The sequence below is a fragment of the Bombina bombina genome, chromosome 2, assembly GCF_027579735.1.
Source record: "Bombina bombina isolate aBomBom1 chromosome 2, aBomBom1.pri, whole genome shotgun sequence".
NCBI classification, from domain to species: Eukaryota; Metazoa; Chordata; class Amphibia; order Anura; family Bombinatoridae; genus Bombina; species Bombina bombina.
In genome coordinates, this window is record NC_069500.1 from 1013182251 (window position 1) to 1013202043 (window position 19793).

Genomic DNA, 19793 nt, shown 5'->3' on the forward strand with positions numbered 1-19793 from the left:
ATAATCTACTTCTATGGGACCGGGTCCATGGAGGCAGATTGTTTGCAGAGTGTGGGTTATAAGTGTGTGAAAACCACATCACATACCTATCCTTGTTCATGATATTGATTGGTTTCTGTGATGTGATGTCCAAACTGTTTTCCGAATCGCAAACAAAATTACCATTACAATTATCCATGATGGCATATTACTGTTTGAATGCCAATAACACAGCTTAAAGGGACAGTCAATAAATTATTGATTACAAAGAAAACACTGTATTAAGCATTATCAAGTTGGAAACAACAAAACATGGAGAAATACGTGTGACTTATGTGCTTACCCTTGTATCTATGACTATGAAAAATGACCACTTATTTGTTGTTCTGACATAACAACATTTTAGACATCAATGATCAATACATGGTAAATAATATGCTGTATGAGCACAAGTTTTTAGATATACAAATGCTATCCAAATGCCCTCTAGTGGTCAAATTGCATAATGATTACATGCACTCTTCAAGCTCTAAGAAATGAGCACACGAACCTCATAGGTTTAGCTAGCAAATTAAAATAAACACAGACAAATGATTAATTGGTGAGAAACCTTTGATATCATTGAAATTACAAAATTGACTTTTATAATAATGCAAAACATAATTTGTTTTCTAAACTGTCCCTTTAACAAAATTACATATGCTAACATATATTTGCAGATTGTTGGTATATCTACATGTACTTGTTCAAACAATAAATATTGAAAACAGATTTATATTGACGTGTTAAATAAAGTCTATTTTCTTAAAGAGACATTATTGTGTTAATTTTTTTTATAAAGACATTTGTTTTAACAATGAATATGGTTTAAAGTCCTTTTAGGAGTGGGGGGTGAAAATATGCTAACAATAATATATTTGGAGATTAACCAATGTGGAACTCATACATGATACAAAAATAAACATTTGCATTAAAGGGACAGTATACTATATTTTTAACCGAACTGTATATAATAGACACTACTAGAAACAACAAGATTAACATATACTGATATCAATATTACAAAGCTTTAAACACTTTCAAAGAAAATCGGGTTAGCTCTCTTGAAAATATAGATGAACCCCCATTACAACCGTAAAACAAGACAATACCCCATCATTAACATATGAAAAGACCCTTTACACAAACAGGAGAAAGCTGGAGATGGTACTCGCATGAAACTTTGAGGCTTGGCGAGGAGTCTGAAAATTACTTACATTTTATTTGAACAGAAGGAAAATGAGACGTGTATTTTGAAAAAAATGGACTATCTAACTAGAGACCAAATAAAATATTTTGATTTATAATGTGAGTGTCTAATGAACCTTTAATAAAATATACGACGAAATTACATTTAGAAGAAGTCGGCATCATATATTTAGCATATGATAAAGATAAATGCATATTGATTACTTGATTCTAACACAATAGCGCATATTTATGAATTAGATATCTTTAACATTAAACACAACAGTCAATTTTCATAAAAAGGAACATATTGTTGACCAACATATTAAACAACATGGACTATAGAGATTTGCACTTGCCTCGAAATATCTTATGCATGAAAACATTTTGCTTTCGTTCGTTTATTCAACCAGACATCCAGCAAAAGAGAATGTGGTGGTCTTTATCAGCTATGGGTCAACAATGTAACATGATGCAAACAATCCATATTCGCCATGTTTTTAAACCTGTCTTCTCATTCACAAACGTGTTTAACGTGCACAAACAAATATTGCGGGAATACGTAATACAATCAGACGTTTTTTTACCTTTGCATGTGACGTCTTAATTAACATGGCGCTTCCTTGATCACGTAAGAACGCAAACCAAAAAAAGGCGCATCTTTGATCGCGTAAGAACGCAAACCAAAAAAAGGCGCATCCTTGATCGTATAAGAACGCAAACCAAAAAAAGGTGCATCCTTGATCGCGTAAGAACGCAAACCAAAAAAGGCGCATCCTTGATCGCGTAAGAACACAAACCAAAAAAGGCGCATCCTTGATCGCGTAAGAACGCAAACCAAAAAAAGGCGCATCCTTGATCGCGTAAGAACGCAAACCAAAAAAAGGCGCATCCTTGATCGCGTAAGAATGCAAACCAAAAAAAGGCGCATCCTTGATCGCGTAAAAATGTCACTCAATACAAGGAATCATTGGACAGCCTGGCAGGTGACGTCTTAAGCAACATGGCGCATCCGAGATCGCTGAAAAACCGCAGACAATACAAGGACTCAGTTGACAGCTTGGCATATCAATAAGAAACGTATTTATATTTTAGTAACTAGTATGTGTCTAGATTGCTATCTAGGAATGTCACGAAATCATGAATCATCTTTTCGGACTTGACTGTCCCTTTAACTATAGCTATGGTGTATATCTTTAACATTTAAACGATACACATGAGAAATACATATGCCATTGATGTTTTAAGATATGTTTAGATTGTTTTGGAATAACAATAATGACACATGTATTCATCAAACGTGTCATTTATTCAAGTTGAAATATGGTCAGCCTACCTATAGCCATATATGGGAGGAGAAGTATTTTTTAAAAATATTTGGGGAAAAATATTCCTCATCTAAAATATGCGCATTACACACAGAGACTGATTTGGTTACACTTTTACAATAAGATAGAATTGAAAATGAAATACATGTGCTGTCAACATTACAATAAGATTGTTTATTAATAAGATTATATGTCCTTGTTCATGTAAAAAGGACAAAAACGCTTTAGAAATGGAAATACATTCATTAACAATTGTGCTCACCATCACTTAAAGGGACATGATTTTTATTTATAAAAAGAGGATACACAGAGACAATACTAATTCAATAACATGAACACTTTACAGGGATTATATCATTGTATCAATCCTCAGATCATTTGTTAAAGGTGCATCAATTCATGCAGAGTTTATAAATACACACATGGATGTGAAATTTGAAATATACATATATATACACAAATAACTATCTATATATACATATATAAACAATTACTATGCTAATCATAATCATGCAATGATAAAGCTTTTCGAAAAATATATAAAGACAAATAATAAAATTACATTGGAGATGTTAATCTTAAAGTCATTTACAATTGTATTACATATATGATTCAGGAAACACCATTATTTTTGGTAAGGTCCCTTTAAGGATCAACCAGATAAACTAGAGATTTCAATCAATGACATGAATAAGGAGGACAAAGAATCGTGCAATGACATGTCTTTTATTAGTATGTCAGAAAACATCAACAACGTTTATAAATAATCATGTAAATATCAGGAAAATTGGAGCCATATGACAAGGTAAGAGAGTGCATCACAGTCCATGAAGAGAGTTGCCAAGGGCCAGCATAGCCCCATTTGAGCCATATGACAAGGTAACAGAGTGCATCACAGTCCATGAAGAGAGTTGCCAAGGGCCAGCATAGCCCCATTTGAGCCATATGACAAGGTAACAGAGTGCATCACAGTCCATGAAGAGAGTTGCCAAGGGCCAGCATAGCCCCATTGGAGCCATATGACAAGGTAACAGAGTGCATCACAGTCCATGAAGAGAGTTGCCAAGGGCCAGCATAGCCCTATTGGAGCCATATGACAAGGTAACAGAGTGCATCACAGTCCATGAAGAGAGTTGCCAAGGGCCAGCATAGCCCCATTGGAGCCATATGACAAGGTAACAGAGTGCATCACAGTCCATTAAGAGTGTTGCCAAGGGCCAGCATAGCCCCATTTGAGCCATATGACAAGGTAACAGAGTGCATCACAGTCCATGAAGAGAGTTGCCAAGGGCCAGCATAGTCCCATTGGAGCCATATGACAAGGTAACAGAGTGCATCACAGTCCATGAAGAGAGTTGCCAAGGGCCAGCATAGCCCTATTAGAGCCATATGACAAGGTAACAGAGTGCATCACAGTCCATGAAGAGAGTTGCCAAGGGCCAGCATAGCCCCATTGGAGCCATATGACAAGGTAACAGAGTGCATCACAGTCCATTAAGAGAGTTGCCAAGGGCCAGCATAGCCCCATTTGAGCCATATGACAATGTAACAGAGTGCATCACAGTCCATGAAGAGAGTTGCCAAGGGCCAGCATAGCCCCATTTGAGCCATATGACATGGTAACAGAGTGCATCACAGTCCATGAAGAGAGTTGCCAAGGGCCAGCATAGTCCCATTGGAGCCATATGACAAGGTAACAGAGTGCATCACAGTCCATGAAGAGAGTTGCCAAGGGCCAGCATAGCCCCATTGGAGCCACATGACAAGGTAACAGAGTGCATCACAGTCCATGAAGAGAGTTGCCAAGGGCCAGCATAGCCCTATTGGAGCCATATGACAAGGTAACAGAGTGCATCACAGTCCATGAAGAGAGTTGCCAAGGGCCAGCATAGCCCCATTGGAGCCATATGACAAGGTAACAGAGTGCATCACAGTCCATGAAGAGAGTTGCCAAGGGCCAGCATAGCCCTATTGGAGCCATATGACAAGGTAACAGAGTGCATCACAGTCCATGAAGAGAGTTGCCAAGGGCCAGCATAGCCCCATTGGAGCCATATGACAAGGTAACAGAGTGCATCACAGTCCATGAAGAGAGTTGCCAAGGGCCAGCATAGCCCCATTTGAGCCATATGACAAGGTAACAGAGTGCATCACAGTCCATGAAGAGAGTTGCCAAGGGCCAGCATAGTCCCATTGGAGCCATATGACAAGGTAACAGAGTGCATCACAGTCCATGAAGAGAGTTGCCAAGGGCCAGCATAGCCCTATTGGAGCCATATGACAAGGTAACAGAGTGCATCACAGTCCATGAAGAGAGTTGCCAAGGGCCAGCATAGCCCCATTGGAGCCATATGACAAGGTAACAGAGTGCATCACAGTCCATTAAGAGAGTTGCCAAGGGCCAGCATAGCCCCATTTGAGCCATATGACAATGTAACAGAGTGCATCACAGTCCATGAAGAGAGTTGCCAAGGGCCAGCATAGCCCCATTTGAGCCATATGACATGGTAACAGAGTGCATCACAGTCCATGAAGAGAGTTGCCAAGGGCCAGCATAGTCCCATTGGAGCCATATGACAAGGTAACAGAGTGCATCACAGTCCATGAAGAGAGTTTCCAAGGGCCAGCATAGCCCCATTGGAGCCATATGACAAGGTAACAGAGTGCATCACAGTCCATGAAGAGAGTTGCCAAGGGCCAGCATAGCCCCATTTGAGCCATATGACAAGGTAACAGAGTGCATCACAGTCCATGAAGAGAGTTGCCAAGGGCCAGCATAGCCCCATTTGAGCCATATGACAAGGTAACAGAGTGCATCACAGTCCATGAAGAGAGTTGCCAAGGGCCAGCATAGCCCCATTGGAGCCATATGACAAGGTAACAGAGTGCATCACAGTCCATGAAGAGAGTTGCCAAGGGCCAGCATAGCCCCATTTGAGCCATATGACATGGTAACAGAGTGCATCACAGTCCATGAAGAGCGTTGCCAAGGGCCAGCATAGCCCCATTTGAGCCATATGACAAGGTAACAGAGTGCATCACAGTCCATGAAGAGAGTTGCCAAGGGCCAGCATAGCCCCATTTGAGCCATATGACAAGGTAAGAGAGTACATCACAGTCCATGAAGAGAGTTGCCAAGGGCCAGCATAGCCCCATTTGAGCCATATGACAAGGTAAAAGAGTGCAACAGGCACAACAATAATAAGAAAAAAAGGCCAAATGGCAACCATAACAAAAACATCAACATGTGGACGGAGGATTCTTATCTGCGCCCTTGGAGCATCTCCAGATCCTCCACTTACTGGTCATCCCCTTCATCGTCCTGTGCATGTCCAGCTCCAGATTCAGGCATTGAATTTAATCGCATGATCTGCCGCAGAGTCAAATGCTGAACCTGGAGCTGGGCCTGTATGGTGTCGTTCATCCCTCTCAGGACAGCTGCGTTCCCCAACACGGCCTGCTCTACACGTGCTATACCTTCTAGCATGAGCCATGTTGAGTCACAGCCTAAAATAAAGAATAAATAAAATATTAATGATAATTACACAACAGACAAAATAAAAAGCAAATATACATTGTCATCATAAAGACAAATAATTTTTTTAATTAATTTGTTGACATTGATTATTTACACATGAAATATGTTATTCAGACAGACCTAAACCATTAAATGGACATTTTAATCCAACATGTTGTCCCCTTTAATTGGTTTTTGATGATCCACTTTTACAGCTTGAGTGTCTTAAATCTTGTTAAAGGATTTACATTGTACTTACATTAGCAATTTTAAGATTTTAGTTATACTGTGGTAGGCACACCTATCCTTAAACATTTTGGCGTTGAGGACAAGCTGTGTAAACATAGCAACCAGAAGAAATTACATTCCCACTGGGTTATACAAGAGATAATGTATGATCATTTGGACATAAATATTTGGATACAAATAGTGGTGATTGGTATATGTAGTGATATCAAATTAAAGGGACAGTAAACCTAAATATTTTAGTTACTGATTCAGATAGAGCATGACATTAAAAAGAATTATTAATTAACTCGTATTCTTTAAATGTTTGAATTCTCGAGCTATATTTTATATGCAAGAATGTAAGTTTATAGGGCAGGCCATTTTTGTTTATCAACTTTGGTTGTCCCTGCTGATTGATGGATACATCCATCCAACAATAAAGAAATGATGTCCATATTTTTTAAAATAAAAACAAAATATAGGCATTTCTTTGTTTCAATAAAGATAGCAAGAGAATGAAGAATAATTGATAAGAGTAGTAAATTATAAATTTGATTAACATTGCATGCTCTATTTGAATCACAATGTAAAAATTTTCAGTCAGTGTATCTTATAATGTTGATTTTGAATGATACTTACAGCTGTGCCTGGGAAGGACAATCCGACACCCAGGACAATGAAGGTTGAGACAGGGGGGAGGGATGGGATTGGGTTGGGGAGGGATGGGCTGCTGCTCTGGGGTAGCCTGTACAGCTGGGGAGTGGTGAGTTGGGGGCTGGGCAGCTGGGGTAGCTGTACGGGGCAAAAGATGGGGAGAGCAGCGAAGGGGGACGAAGGGGCGTTTTTTGGGAGGGATACGACAGGACAAATGGGAAGGGCCGGGAGGGGAAGGGGACTGGGCAGGGGGCTGGGCAGGGGACTGGGCAGGGGAGGAACAATGATGACCAGAAGCAGAGGATCCATCTGAAATAAATATAATAAATATATTAAAATCTCATACATCATGAAATCAAATCAACGCATTTCAACTTGATTATGTTTGCAATATACTTAGAAGTGTATTTGAATTTCTAAACAATGATGACATGAGGATATGGTATGCATATAGGCACTCAGATGAATATCAATGACTGTCTGTACAATTTTAAAATTATTATTGTGGTTTGCCCTAGAATATGCATGTGACATCATGATGGCATGAATTTCCAATCCAAATATTTAAACAAATCCAAGCATATCTTCATGCTGTCTGATATATAAAGGGGGCAGTAGTGTATTTGAACAGACAAATAATATTCCTTTTTAAAGTGCAAAAGCTGTAGACTTTGAATGTCTTCAATAAAATGATTTCCAATAAAAAAACATGTTGGATACATGTTAGATATATTTCACATACCATCAGACTCCAAGTGAACCTCTTCCTCCTCCGTCCCACATGTTAAATCAATCTCTGTAAAACATAACATGTTGTGTACACGTTAAGATCAGATATTATAACATATGTTACTGTTGCTCAAAGACACACATCAATGTTGCATTAAAGATATACACACCCAAAGTTATGATTTACATCATTTTGATGGAGCATACAAATGACATTATATTTGTTATTATCAATTATTCAGATTTTCTATTTATTGTTTGTATTAATTTTAAAATCATAAAAGCATAGTACATTGAACATTTAAGATTTCTCATGTGTGTATCACTTGATGATTGTTGTCAAAAATGAACATGGAAACAAACATATGCTATACATCTTCTGAATAACAAAGGTGTAGACTAAGAAAGTTTTAATTCTTAATCTTTCAATATTCAAATAAAATTAATATATAATCAGAGGAGTCAATTATATGTTTGTTTCAAATGTTATGCTTCATCAGAATCATGCTCATAATATTGATTACCAATACACCTTCAATGACATATAAATGAGTCAATGGACTTACCAGAAGACCGCAAAGGCGGCTCTGTGTCAGTGCTGGATTCCTCTGGGCTCCCCACACCAACTCTCTCTATGAATGATATAGATATATATTAGTGGACACATTTGGGATAGCACTAAATCACATCTGTATCGATTTATAAGAATAATCAACTTTAAAATGTGAAGAATAGAGCAGTCATTATAAAATAAAATGCTTGATTGAATCAAGGGGATTCTGTAAAAAATGATGTATTGAACATATGTTTAATTTCTGACTATATTAGACATCAAACTCATCTCATACGATGCTATTGCATATCTAAATATACCCATTGAGCAATGTTCTTCAAAGAATACACACAAACCACATTTTGAATAACAGCTGTTGACAAATATAAACAAAGACATGTGGCACATCGATCCATTTGTGCAATGTACAGTAATCTTGTTTAGGACACAACACATATTGATCACAATACCAAACCAAATTGATTAGTACAAATATGTAATCATGGTGCTGTTAGAGTATGCTTATATCTAGAAAGTAACTCCAACAGTGAATATGTGAATTATATATCAATATTGTCTAATCCAAAGAATGTAAGGATTAATGAATCAATTGTTTATTAAAGGGACACTGACATGATTTATTTCAATCATTGATTTCACTGTTCAAACTGTTCCAAATGATTTAACATTGACTTCTATTATAATTGTAATGTTGATACATTTTAATCTTAAAGGCAGATAAGCAATATTGGATTCAATAAATATGGTTTGTTGAAGGTATCCACCAATCATCAATAAAAACCCAGGTTGGTCAACCAAAATTGAGCTGCAGATAAACGTACGTTCTTGATTTTAAAATACATTTAGCAATAGAATATTTCACATATGATTATAGTATTATATTTAAATGTTGCTTAATATTGCATGCTCTATCTGAATGACAATATTAATAATTTTAGCTCAGTGTCCCTTTAATATAAAAATATATTGATTTGACAAGGTTGGTGTTAATGAATTCTCTACTCCATATGTTGATGTAATGAATGGGATTGAGCATGCAATTCGAATCTAATATGTTATTTAAGGATATCCTAAGAATTATTTAATTTTCATCTATTAAAGGGACATGAAGCTCTAAATGTGTAATTGTATACTTTTTGAAACTATGTACTACTGTTATCTCAACACATGATTTTAACTTTTGACCCAATGCCAATTTATGCATAAAAAAACAGCCGGCTAATACCAGTAATGCATTGTTTAACCTAAACCAAAATCAATATGTTTTTAGAAGAACTAAAACAATAGACTGAACAAATGTAGCTCATAAAATGTTTAAACAAAACAATAAAATCACGTTTACAAATCATTCAATGTAAAATTTCGTTGGCATGTCCCTTAAATGACGTGATAAATTTCAAAAATGGAATCTATATTTTTAAAAAAAAATCATATGCAAAAGTGTGTGAGTTTTTTAAAAATTTATACAAATAAGATTAAGCAATACACAAGGGAAGAATATAAATTGGACATTCAAAGAATCTTACATTAAAATTAAGATATCCAGAATAGATGGGATATTTTAAATTTGATAAAAATTCAGAGTAGTCTTACAATGTAATCCTCTGTTTATTTTTTTTTTTAATTCTTATTTGTAAATATTTTACTAATCCATTTTGCAGATACATATAAATATTGAACAATGTGGATTTAGTATGTAATGTTCTGTCCATGTTTCTAAGACAAATGTCAATTCAAATGAGACATACCATACTGTGACAAGCCCTGGCTTGAGGATCCAGCACCAACATCCAGATCTGTAATATATTAAATGAGGATTGGATATCATTAATACAAATCATGCCATGTTTAAAATCTTTACATTATTAGCAAATCAATTAAAAACTATTAATCTTTTGGTAGTCCCATGAGTTAATTATTTCCTCAATTAAATTCATGATAAATATATCCTGTACTCTTATTTTCAATCAGTTGTGTTGTTTACTGTAGCTTTAATAATTTTTTGGTGTTATTTAATCCTCATCAATTGATGGGCATATGTTATTTTTGTTTTTGATTCTGCTTTTTTTTTATTATGTATAATATTGAAAATAAGAATACTATATTCTTCACATATATAATAATTCACATTTCATTTTGACCAACATGTATAAAGCAATGCCACTTACAGCAAACCCATGTTAACGTGTATGCGCAATTCTAATTTTCGCGATCATTGCGCAATGATTCCAAGCTGAATTACGCATCCGTCATTTGACCAACATGTATAAAGCAATGCCACTTACAGCAAACCCACGTTAACGTGTATGCGCAATTATAATTTTCGCGATCATTGCGCAATAATTCCAAGCTGAATTACGCATCCGTCATTTGACCAACATGTATAAAGCAATGCCACTTTCAGCAAACCCATTTTAACGTGTATGCACAATTCTAATTTTCGCGATCATTGCGCAATGATTCCAAGCTGAATTACGCATCCGTCATTTGACCAACATGTATAAAGCAATGCCACTTTCAGCAAACCCATGTTAACGTGTATGCGCAATTCTAATTTTCCCGATCATTGCGCAATGATTCCAAGCTGAATTACGCATCCGTCATTTGACCAACATGTATAAAGCAATGCCACTTACAGCAAACCCATGTTAACGTGTATGCGCAATTCAATTTTCGCTCTGTGACGCATATTCTGTAGAGCGCAAGAAACATCATTCCTATTTCATGTGTCACTAATCTAAAATCAGATATCTAAACATCATATGTAGTGTATGTTGTGAGATCTGTATAGGTTTAGTATCTGACTATATACACATTTTTAAAAAAATAATCAAATATTAAGATATTATATGAAGTTGGATAGTTACCTGGTTCAGATTCTCTATCAGCTCCTCCCAGGCCACCGGACGGAGAAGCAGCTGCCCTGGCCCCCGCGTCAGGACTTTCAGATCCCGCAGCTGGGAGGGAAGAAGAGGAGGCCGAGGATGGCGAGGATATAAATCTTTTGGGGACCCGGAGATTGAGGAGCTCGCATAAAGTCACCTCATAAGGGAGTAGGTATAGTTTCCGCGGGGCCTTTCTTTGGCCCCCTCTTTTACGGGCTTGTACCCAGTCCCTTATGAGGTTGACTTTTTTTGTCAAGCGCAATCTCATATCTCCGAATCTCCTCATGATTTGATCCTGGCTCCTCTGGACGTCACACACCAATTGAACCGCATTGGTGATAGACTCCCAGAGGGCCTTCTTAACATGCGCATCTGTCGACCTCCTCTTGTTCCCAAACAGCTGGGGATAAAAGTCCTTGACAGCGTGGACCAGTGCAGCACTCTCTGGCTTGGTGAACCTGGGAGACGTCATGCCTGCTAGGTTGTCTAATATAAATTTCTTTCATGTAATTAGCAAGAGTCCATGAGCTAGTGACGTATGGGATATACATTCCTACCAGGAGGGGCAAAGTTTCCCAAACCTCAAAATGCCTATAAATACACCCCTCACCACACCCACAAATCAGTTTTACAAACTTTGCCTCCTATGGAGGTGGTGAAGTAAGTTTGTGCTAGATTCTACGTTGATATGCGCTCCGCAGCAGGTTGGAGCCCGGTTTTCCTCTCAGCGTGCAGTGAATGTCAGAGGGATGTGAGGAGAATATTGCCTGTTTGAATTCAATGATCTCCTTCTACGGGGTCTATTTCATGGGTTCTCTGTTATCGGTCGTAGAGATTCATCTCTTACCTCCCTTTTCAGATCGACGATATACTCTTATATTTATACCATTACCTCTGCTGATTTTCGTTTCAGTACTGGTTTGGCTTTCTACAACATGTAGATGAGTGTCCTGGGGTAAGTAAGTCTTATTTTCTGTGACACTCTAAAGCTATGGTTGGGCACTTTTTTATAAAGTTCTAAATATATGTATTCAAACATTTATTTGCCTTGACTCAGGATGTTCAACATTTCCTTTTTTCAGACAGTCAGTTTCATATATGGGATAATGCATTTGAATATATCATTTTTATCTTACCTTAAAATTTGACTTTTTCCCTGGGGGCTGTTAGGCTCGCGGGGGCTGAAAATTTTATTGCGTCATTCTTGGCGCGAAATTTTTTTTCTATTTCCGGCGTCATACATGTCGCCGGAAGTTGCGTCATTTTTTACGTTTTTCGCGCCAAAAATGTCGGCGTTCCGGATGTGGCGTCATTTTTGGCGCTAATAGTATTTAGGCGCCTAATATTGTGGGCGTCAATTTTGTCTCCACTTTATTTAAGTCTCATTATTTGTTGCTTCTGGTTGCTAGAAGCTTGTTCACTGGCATTTTTTCCCATTCCTGAAACTGTCATTTAAGGAATTTGATCAATTTTGCTTTATATGTTGTTTTTTCTATTACATTTTGCAAGATGTCCCACGTTGCAACTGAGTCAGAAGATACTACTGGAAAATCGCTGCCCGGTGCTGGAACTACCAAAGCTAAGTGTATCTGCTGTAAACTTTTGGTAGTTGTTCCTCCAGCTGTTGTTTGTATTAAATGTCATGACAAACTTGTTAATGCAGAAAATATTTCCTTTAGTAAAGTACCATTACCTGTTGCAGTTCCTTCAACATCTAATGTTCAGAGTGTTCCTGATAACATAAGAGATTTTGTTTCTGAATCCATTAAGAAGGCTATGTCTGTTATTCCTCCTTCTGGTAAACATAAAAAGTCTTTTAAAACTTCTCTTTATACAGATGAATTTTTAAATGAACATCATCATTCTGATTCTAATGATTCTTCTGATACAGAGGATTCTGTCTCAGAGGTTGATGCTGATAAATCGTCATATTTATTTAAAATGGAATTTATCCGTTCTTTACTTAAAGAAGTCCTAATTGCATTAGAAATTGAGGATTCTGGTCCTCTTGATACTAAATCTAAACATTTAGACAAGGTCTTTAGATCTCCTGTGGTTATTCCAGAAGTCTTTCCTGTTCCTGGTGCTATTTCTGAAGTAATTTCCAGAGAATGTAATAATTTGGGTAATTCATTTACTCCTTCTCAACGTTTTAAGCAATTATATCCTGTACCGTCAGACAGATTAGAGTTTTGGGACAAAATCCCTAAAGTTGATGGGGCTATTTCTACCCTTGCTAAATGTACTACTATTCCTACGGCAGATGGTACTTCCTTTAAGGATCCTTTAGATAGGAAAATTGAATCCTTTCTAAGAAAAGCTTATCTGTGTTCAGGTAATCTTCTTAGACCTGCTATATCATTGGCTGATGTTGCTGCAGCTTCAACTTTTTGGTTGGAAACTTTAGCGCAACAAGTAACAGATCATGATTCTCATAATATTATTATTCTTCAACATGCTAATAATTTTATCTGTGATGCCATTTTTGATATTATCAGAGTTGATGTCAGGTTTATGTCTCTAGCTATTTTAGCTAGAAGAGCTTTATGGCTTAAAACTTGGAATGCTGATATGTCTTCTAAATCAACTCTACTTTCCCTTTCTTTCCAGGGTAATAAATTATTTGGTTCTCAGTTGGATTCTATTATCTCAACTGTTACTGGTGGGAAAGGAACTTTTTTACCACAGGATAAAAAATCTAAAGGTAAAAACAGGGCTAATAATCGTTTTCGTTCCTTTCGTTTCAACAAAGAATAAAAGCCTGATCCTTCATCCTCAGGAGCAGTTTCAGTTTGGAAACCATCTCCAGTCTGGAATAAATCCAAGCCTTCTAGAAAAGCAAAGCCAACTTCTAAGTCCACATGAAGGTGCGGCCCTCATTCCAGCTCAGCTGGTAGGGGGCAGATTACGTTTTTTCAAAGAAATTTGGATCAATTCTGTTCACAATCTTTGGATTCAGAACATTGTTTCAGAAGGGTACAGAATTGGTTTCAAGATAAGACCTCCTGCAAAGAGATTTTTTCTTTCCCGTGTCCCAGTAAACCCAGTGAAAGCTCAAGCATTTCTGAAATGTGTTTCAGATCTAGAGTTGGCTGGAGTAATTATGCCAGTTCCAGTTTTGGAACAGGGGCTGGGGTTTTATTCGAATCTCTTCATTGTACTCAAGAAGGACAATTCCTTCAGACCAGTTCTGGATCTAAAAATATTGAATCGTTATGTAAGGATACCAACATTCAAAATGGTAACTGTAAGGACTATCTTGCCTTTTGTTCAGCAAGGGCATTATATGTCTACAATAGATTTACAGGATGCATATCTGCATATTCCGATTCATCCAGCTCACTATCAGTTCCTGAGATTCTCTTTCCCGGAAAAGTATTACCAGTTTGTGGCTCTGCCGTTTGGCCTAGCTACAGCTCCAAGAATTTTTACAAAGGTTCTCGGTGCCCTTCTGTCTGTAATCAGAGAACAGGGTATTGTGGTATTTCCTTATTTGGACGATATCTTGGTACTTGCTCAGTCTTCACATTTAGCAGAATCTCATACGAATCGACTTGTGTTGTTTCTTCAAGATCATGGTTGGAGGATCAATTCACTAAAAAGTTCATTGATTCCTCAGACAAGGGTAACCTTTTTAGGTTTCCAGATAGATTCAGTGTCCATGACTCTATCTTTGACAGACAAGAGACGTCTAAAATTGATTTCAGCTTGTCGAAACCTTCAGTCACAATCATTCCCTTCGGTAGCCTTATGCATGGAAATTCTAGGTCTTATGACTGCTGCATCGGACGCGATCCCCTTTGCTCGTTTTCACATGCAACCTCTTCAGCTCTGTATGCTGAACCAATGGTGCAGGGATTACACAAAGATATCTCAATTAATATCTTTAAAACCGATTGTCCGACATTCTCTGACATGGTGGACAGATCACCATCGTTTAATTCAGGGGGCTTCTTTTGTTCTTCCGACCTGGACTATAATCTCAACAGATGCAAGTCTTACAGGTTGGGGAGCTGTGTGGGGGTCTCTGACGGCACAAGGGGTTTGGGAATCTCAGGAGGTGAGATTACCGATCAATATTTTGGAACTCCGTGCAATTTTCAGAGCTCTTCAGTCTTGGCCTCTTCTGAAGAGAGAGTCGTTCATTTGTTTTCAGACAGACAATTGTCACAACTGTGGCATACATCAATCATCAAGGAGGGACTCACAGTCCTCTGGCTATGAAAGAAGTATCTCGAATTCTGGTTTGGGCGGAATCCAGCTCCTGTCTAATCTCTGCGGTTCATTTCCCAGGTATAGACAATTGGGAAGCGGATTATCTCAGTCGCCAAACGTTGCATCCGGGCGAATGGTCTCTTCACCCAGAGGTATTTCTTCAGATTGTTCAAATGTGGGAACTACCAGAAATAGATCTGATGGCTTCTCATCTAAACAAGAAACTTCCCAGGTATCTGTCCAGATCCCGGGATCCTCAGGCGGAGGCAGTGGATGCATTATCACTTCCTTGGAAGTATCATCCTGCCTATATCTTTCCGCCTCTAGTTCTTCTTCCAAGAGTAATCTCCAAGATTCTGAAGGAATGCTCGTTTGTTCTGCTGGTAGCTCCAGCATGGCCTCACAGGTTTTGGTATGCGGATCTTGTCCGGATGGCCTCTTGCCAGCCGTGGACTCTTCCGTTAAGACCAGACCTTCTGTCGCAAGGTCCTTTCTTCCATCAGGATCTCAAATCCTTAAATTTAAAGGTATGGCGATTGAATGCTTGATTCTTGGTCAAAGAGGTTTCTCTGACTCTGTGATTAATACTATGTTACAGGCTCGTAAATCTGTATCTAGAGAGATATATTATAGAGTCTGGAAGACTTATAGTTCTTGGTGTCTTTCTCATCATTTTTCCTGGCATTCTTTTAGAATTCTGAGAATTTTACAGTTTCTTCAGGATGGTTTAGATAAAGGTTTGTCCGCAAGTTCCTTGAAAGGACAAATCTCTGCTCTTTCTGTTCTTTTTCACAGAAAGATTGCTAATCTTCCTGATATTCATTGTTTTGTACAAGCTTTGGTTCGTATAAAACCTGTCATTAAGTCTATTTCTCCTCCTTGGAGTTTGAATTTGGTTCTGAGGGCTCTTCAAGATCCTCCTTTTGAACCCATGCATTCATTGGACATTAAATTACTTTCTTGGAAAGTTTTGTTCCTTTTGGCCATCTCTTCTGCCAGAAGAGTCTCTGAATTATCTGCTCTTTCTTGTGAGTCTCCTTTTCTGATTTTTCATCAGGATAAGGCGGTGTTGCGAACTTCTTTTGAATTTTTACCTAAGGTTGTGAATTCCAACAACATTAGTAGAGAAATTGTGGTTCCTTCATTATGTCCTAATCCTAAGAATTCTAAGGAGAAATTGTTGCATTCTTTGGATGTTGTTAGAGCTTTGAAATATTATGTTGAGGCTACTAAGTCTTTCCGAAAGACTTCTAGTCTATTTGTCATCTTTTCCGGTTCTAGAAAAGGTCAGAAAGCTTCTGCCATTTCTTTGGCATCTTGGTTGAAATCCTTAATTCACCATGCTTATGTTGAGTCGGGTAAAACTCCGCCTCAAAGGATTACAGCTCATTCTACTAGGTCAGTTTCTACTTCCTGGGCGTTTAGGAATGAGGCTTCGGTTGATCAGATTTGCAAAGCAGCAACTTGGTCCTCTTTGCATACTTTTACTAAATTCTACCATTTTGATGTGTTTTCTTCTTCTGAAGCAGTTTTTGGTAGAAAAGTACTTCAGGCAGCGGTTTCAGTTTGAATCTTCTGCTTATGTTTTCATTAAACTTTATTTTGGGTGTGGATTATTTTCAGCAGGAATTGGCTGTCTTTATTTTATCCCTCCCTCTCTAGTGACTCTTGCGTGGAAAGATCCACATCTTGGGTAGTCATTATCCCATACGTCACTAGCTCATGGACTCTTGCTAATTACATGAAAGAAAACATAATTTATGTAAGAACTTACCTGATAAATTCATTTCTTTCATATTAGCAAGAGTCCATGAGGCCCACCCTTTTTTGGTGGTTATGATTTTTTTGTATAAAGCACAACTATTCCAATTCCTTATTTTATATGCTTTCGCACTTTTTTTTATCACCCCACTTCTTGGCTATTCGTTAAACTGATTTGTGGGTGTGGTGAGGGGTGTATTTATAGGCATTTTGAGGTTTGGGAAACTTTGCCCCTCCTGGTAGGAATGTATATCCCATACGTCACTAGCTCATGGACTCTTGCTAATATGAAAGAAATGAATTTATCAGGTAAGTTCTTACATAAATTATGTTATTTATATTATATTATAAATATATAACTGCCTGCAGGCATTAGAGAACTGACAAAGATGGCAACGTGTAATGGACTTTTATATGGTGAAGTAAACATGAGATGCACCATGGGACAAGTTATCTGTACATCTGATTGGATAAAAGTTTGAAATATTGTTAGAATGTCTGTGAGACCATCCTGACTCAAGTTGTGTTTGTGTGATGAACTCTGATTGGCCGTTCCTTAATGTTTCATATCTTAGTAACTTCCTTACACATACCTCCTGGTGGTGCTGTTACTTCATTTTTCATGTAGACTTATTTGTAACTCATGGGCCTGTCATGCGGATATGTGTGACGCAGATTTAATATCCGTGATCCGTTAAATATTAATGTTTAAATTCTCTTTAAAATCTAATACTATCACATTATTAAATGTTGTATACATTTTTTGGTTTAATAACGGTCTGTTTCTTTAATACAAATACACATTTAATATTGTATGTCTTTATTGTTCATTAAATCAATTTGTTGACTTATTGTGAAGTATTGACATTGCTCTATTAAATGTATTTCATAATGCACATTGATTATGTGCTATTGCGTGACATTAGACTCTAATGTTTAAAGATGCAAATCTGGTGTTTCAAGATCCGTTTCTCACGCAATCTTTCTGAATGTTCATTTCAGGTTATAATGTCCGTAATTTGTATAATCTGTTTATAAATGTTAAACTACAGGTTTGTTTGTTATTAGTAAATAAACCTCGAGCTTGTATTTGTCTGAAGTGCTCATATATGTTATTGTGCAATGGTGTCTTTATTTTTAAATAGACATTACAAACAAACAATTGTATCAAAAGATCTGTAGAGATAGAAAATTGTTTAGACTTTAAAATGTAACTCAATTTATCTTAGTATTTAGATATCCTCAACAGAAGAAATTTAAATGCACATGGTTGAGCCAATCACATAAGGCATCTCTGTGCATCCACCAATCTTCATCTACTGAGCCTATCTCGATATGCTTTTCAAGCAAAGTATGTCAAGATAAGAAGTAAATACACTCTTTAAATCTCTTAAAGGGACACTGTCCAAACAAATTTAGCGTTCGTGATTCAGATTGAGCATGAAATGTTAAGCAACTTTATAATTTAATCCAATTCTCAAATGTTAAGAATTATCTTGTTATCTTTCTTTGCAAATCAATAATGATATTTTAGATTACGGACAATTTTTGCAAAAAAACCTGGGTTGTCCTTGATGATTGTTGGATCAATTAATCCACCCAAAAAAAAAAGGTCTGTCCAGAGTACTGAAGCAAATAAATTATCTATTTAATGCCTTATTTTTAAAGTAATGATAGCAACATCACTAGGAACATTGATAATATGAGACAATTTTTAAAGTTGCTTAAAATAGAATACTCATTCAGAATGTATAAATCATTAATTTTTTAACTGTCTCCCTTTAAGTATATTTTGAGTTCATGTCCCTTTAAAGAGACATTTCACAATAATGCTTGAAAAATCATAAACCTAGCCACCTTCCTTTTGCTAAATTAGTATAACATATGAGTAAAGCATATTTAGATTAACTTCTGGATTGTTTTACACACTGACTGAAATATATATTGTAATGGATGTATTTCGCAGTCTTCAGCTTAGAGGGACATTAAGCTATATGCTATGTATGCATTTTGGATAAGATTATAATATTTGAACAACTTAATATGTTTTGGTATTCAATCATTAGATTGTAATTATATATATTCTTGGATTAAATACATATCTAGATAGGCTATTTTGATGCTGATTGTTGGTTGCACATAGATGCCTTATGTAATTGACTAAGATATGTGCATTGATGTATATTTTTCGAAGTATATTTAAAGACTGAATGTAATTCTATAGTACTTTCTAAATATGTTTAAATTCTTTTATTATTTTTTAAAAATCAAGACACAATATACTTTGTGAATGTCCCTTTAAGGACCAAAACATTTGGAATGTTGATTTAACATTGTCAAAAGAAACTAAAGGGGAATGAAAATTATATATAGATATGTGATGTCTAACCCAAGAGGTAAGATTTTAAAAAATACATAATATTAATAACTATAGTTAAATGTCCCTTTAAATGACTCCACTAGAAAATAAAATCTATTAACATGGCATCCAATAACTAGCTTGTGAAAAATATGAAGTTAAATGACCTACCATTTATAAAAGTAAACATTTATAAATTTAATAAACTAATGTTTTGAGATACCTAAGGAAGATACAAGATCTTATAAAATTAATTTTACATTCAACAACACTGTCACTTTAATGTAAGTGAACCACTTCCCCTTCTTAAAAGTGAAACAAAATAATTTATGTAAAG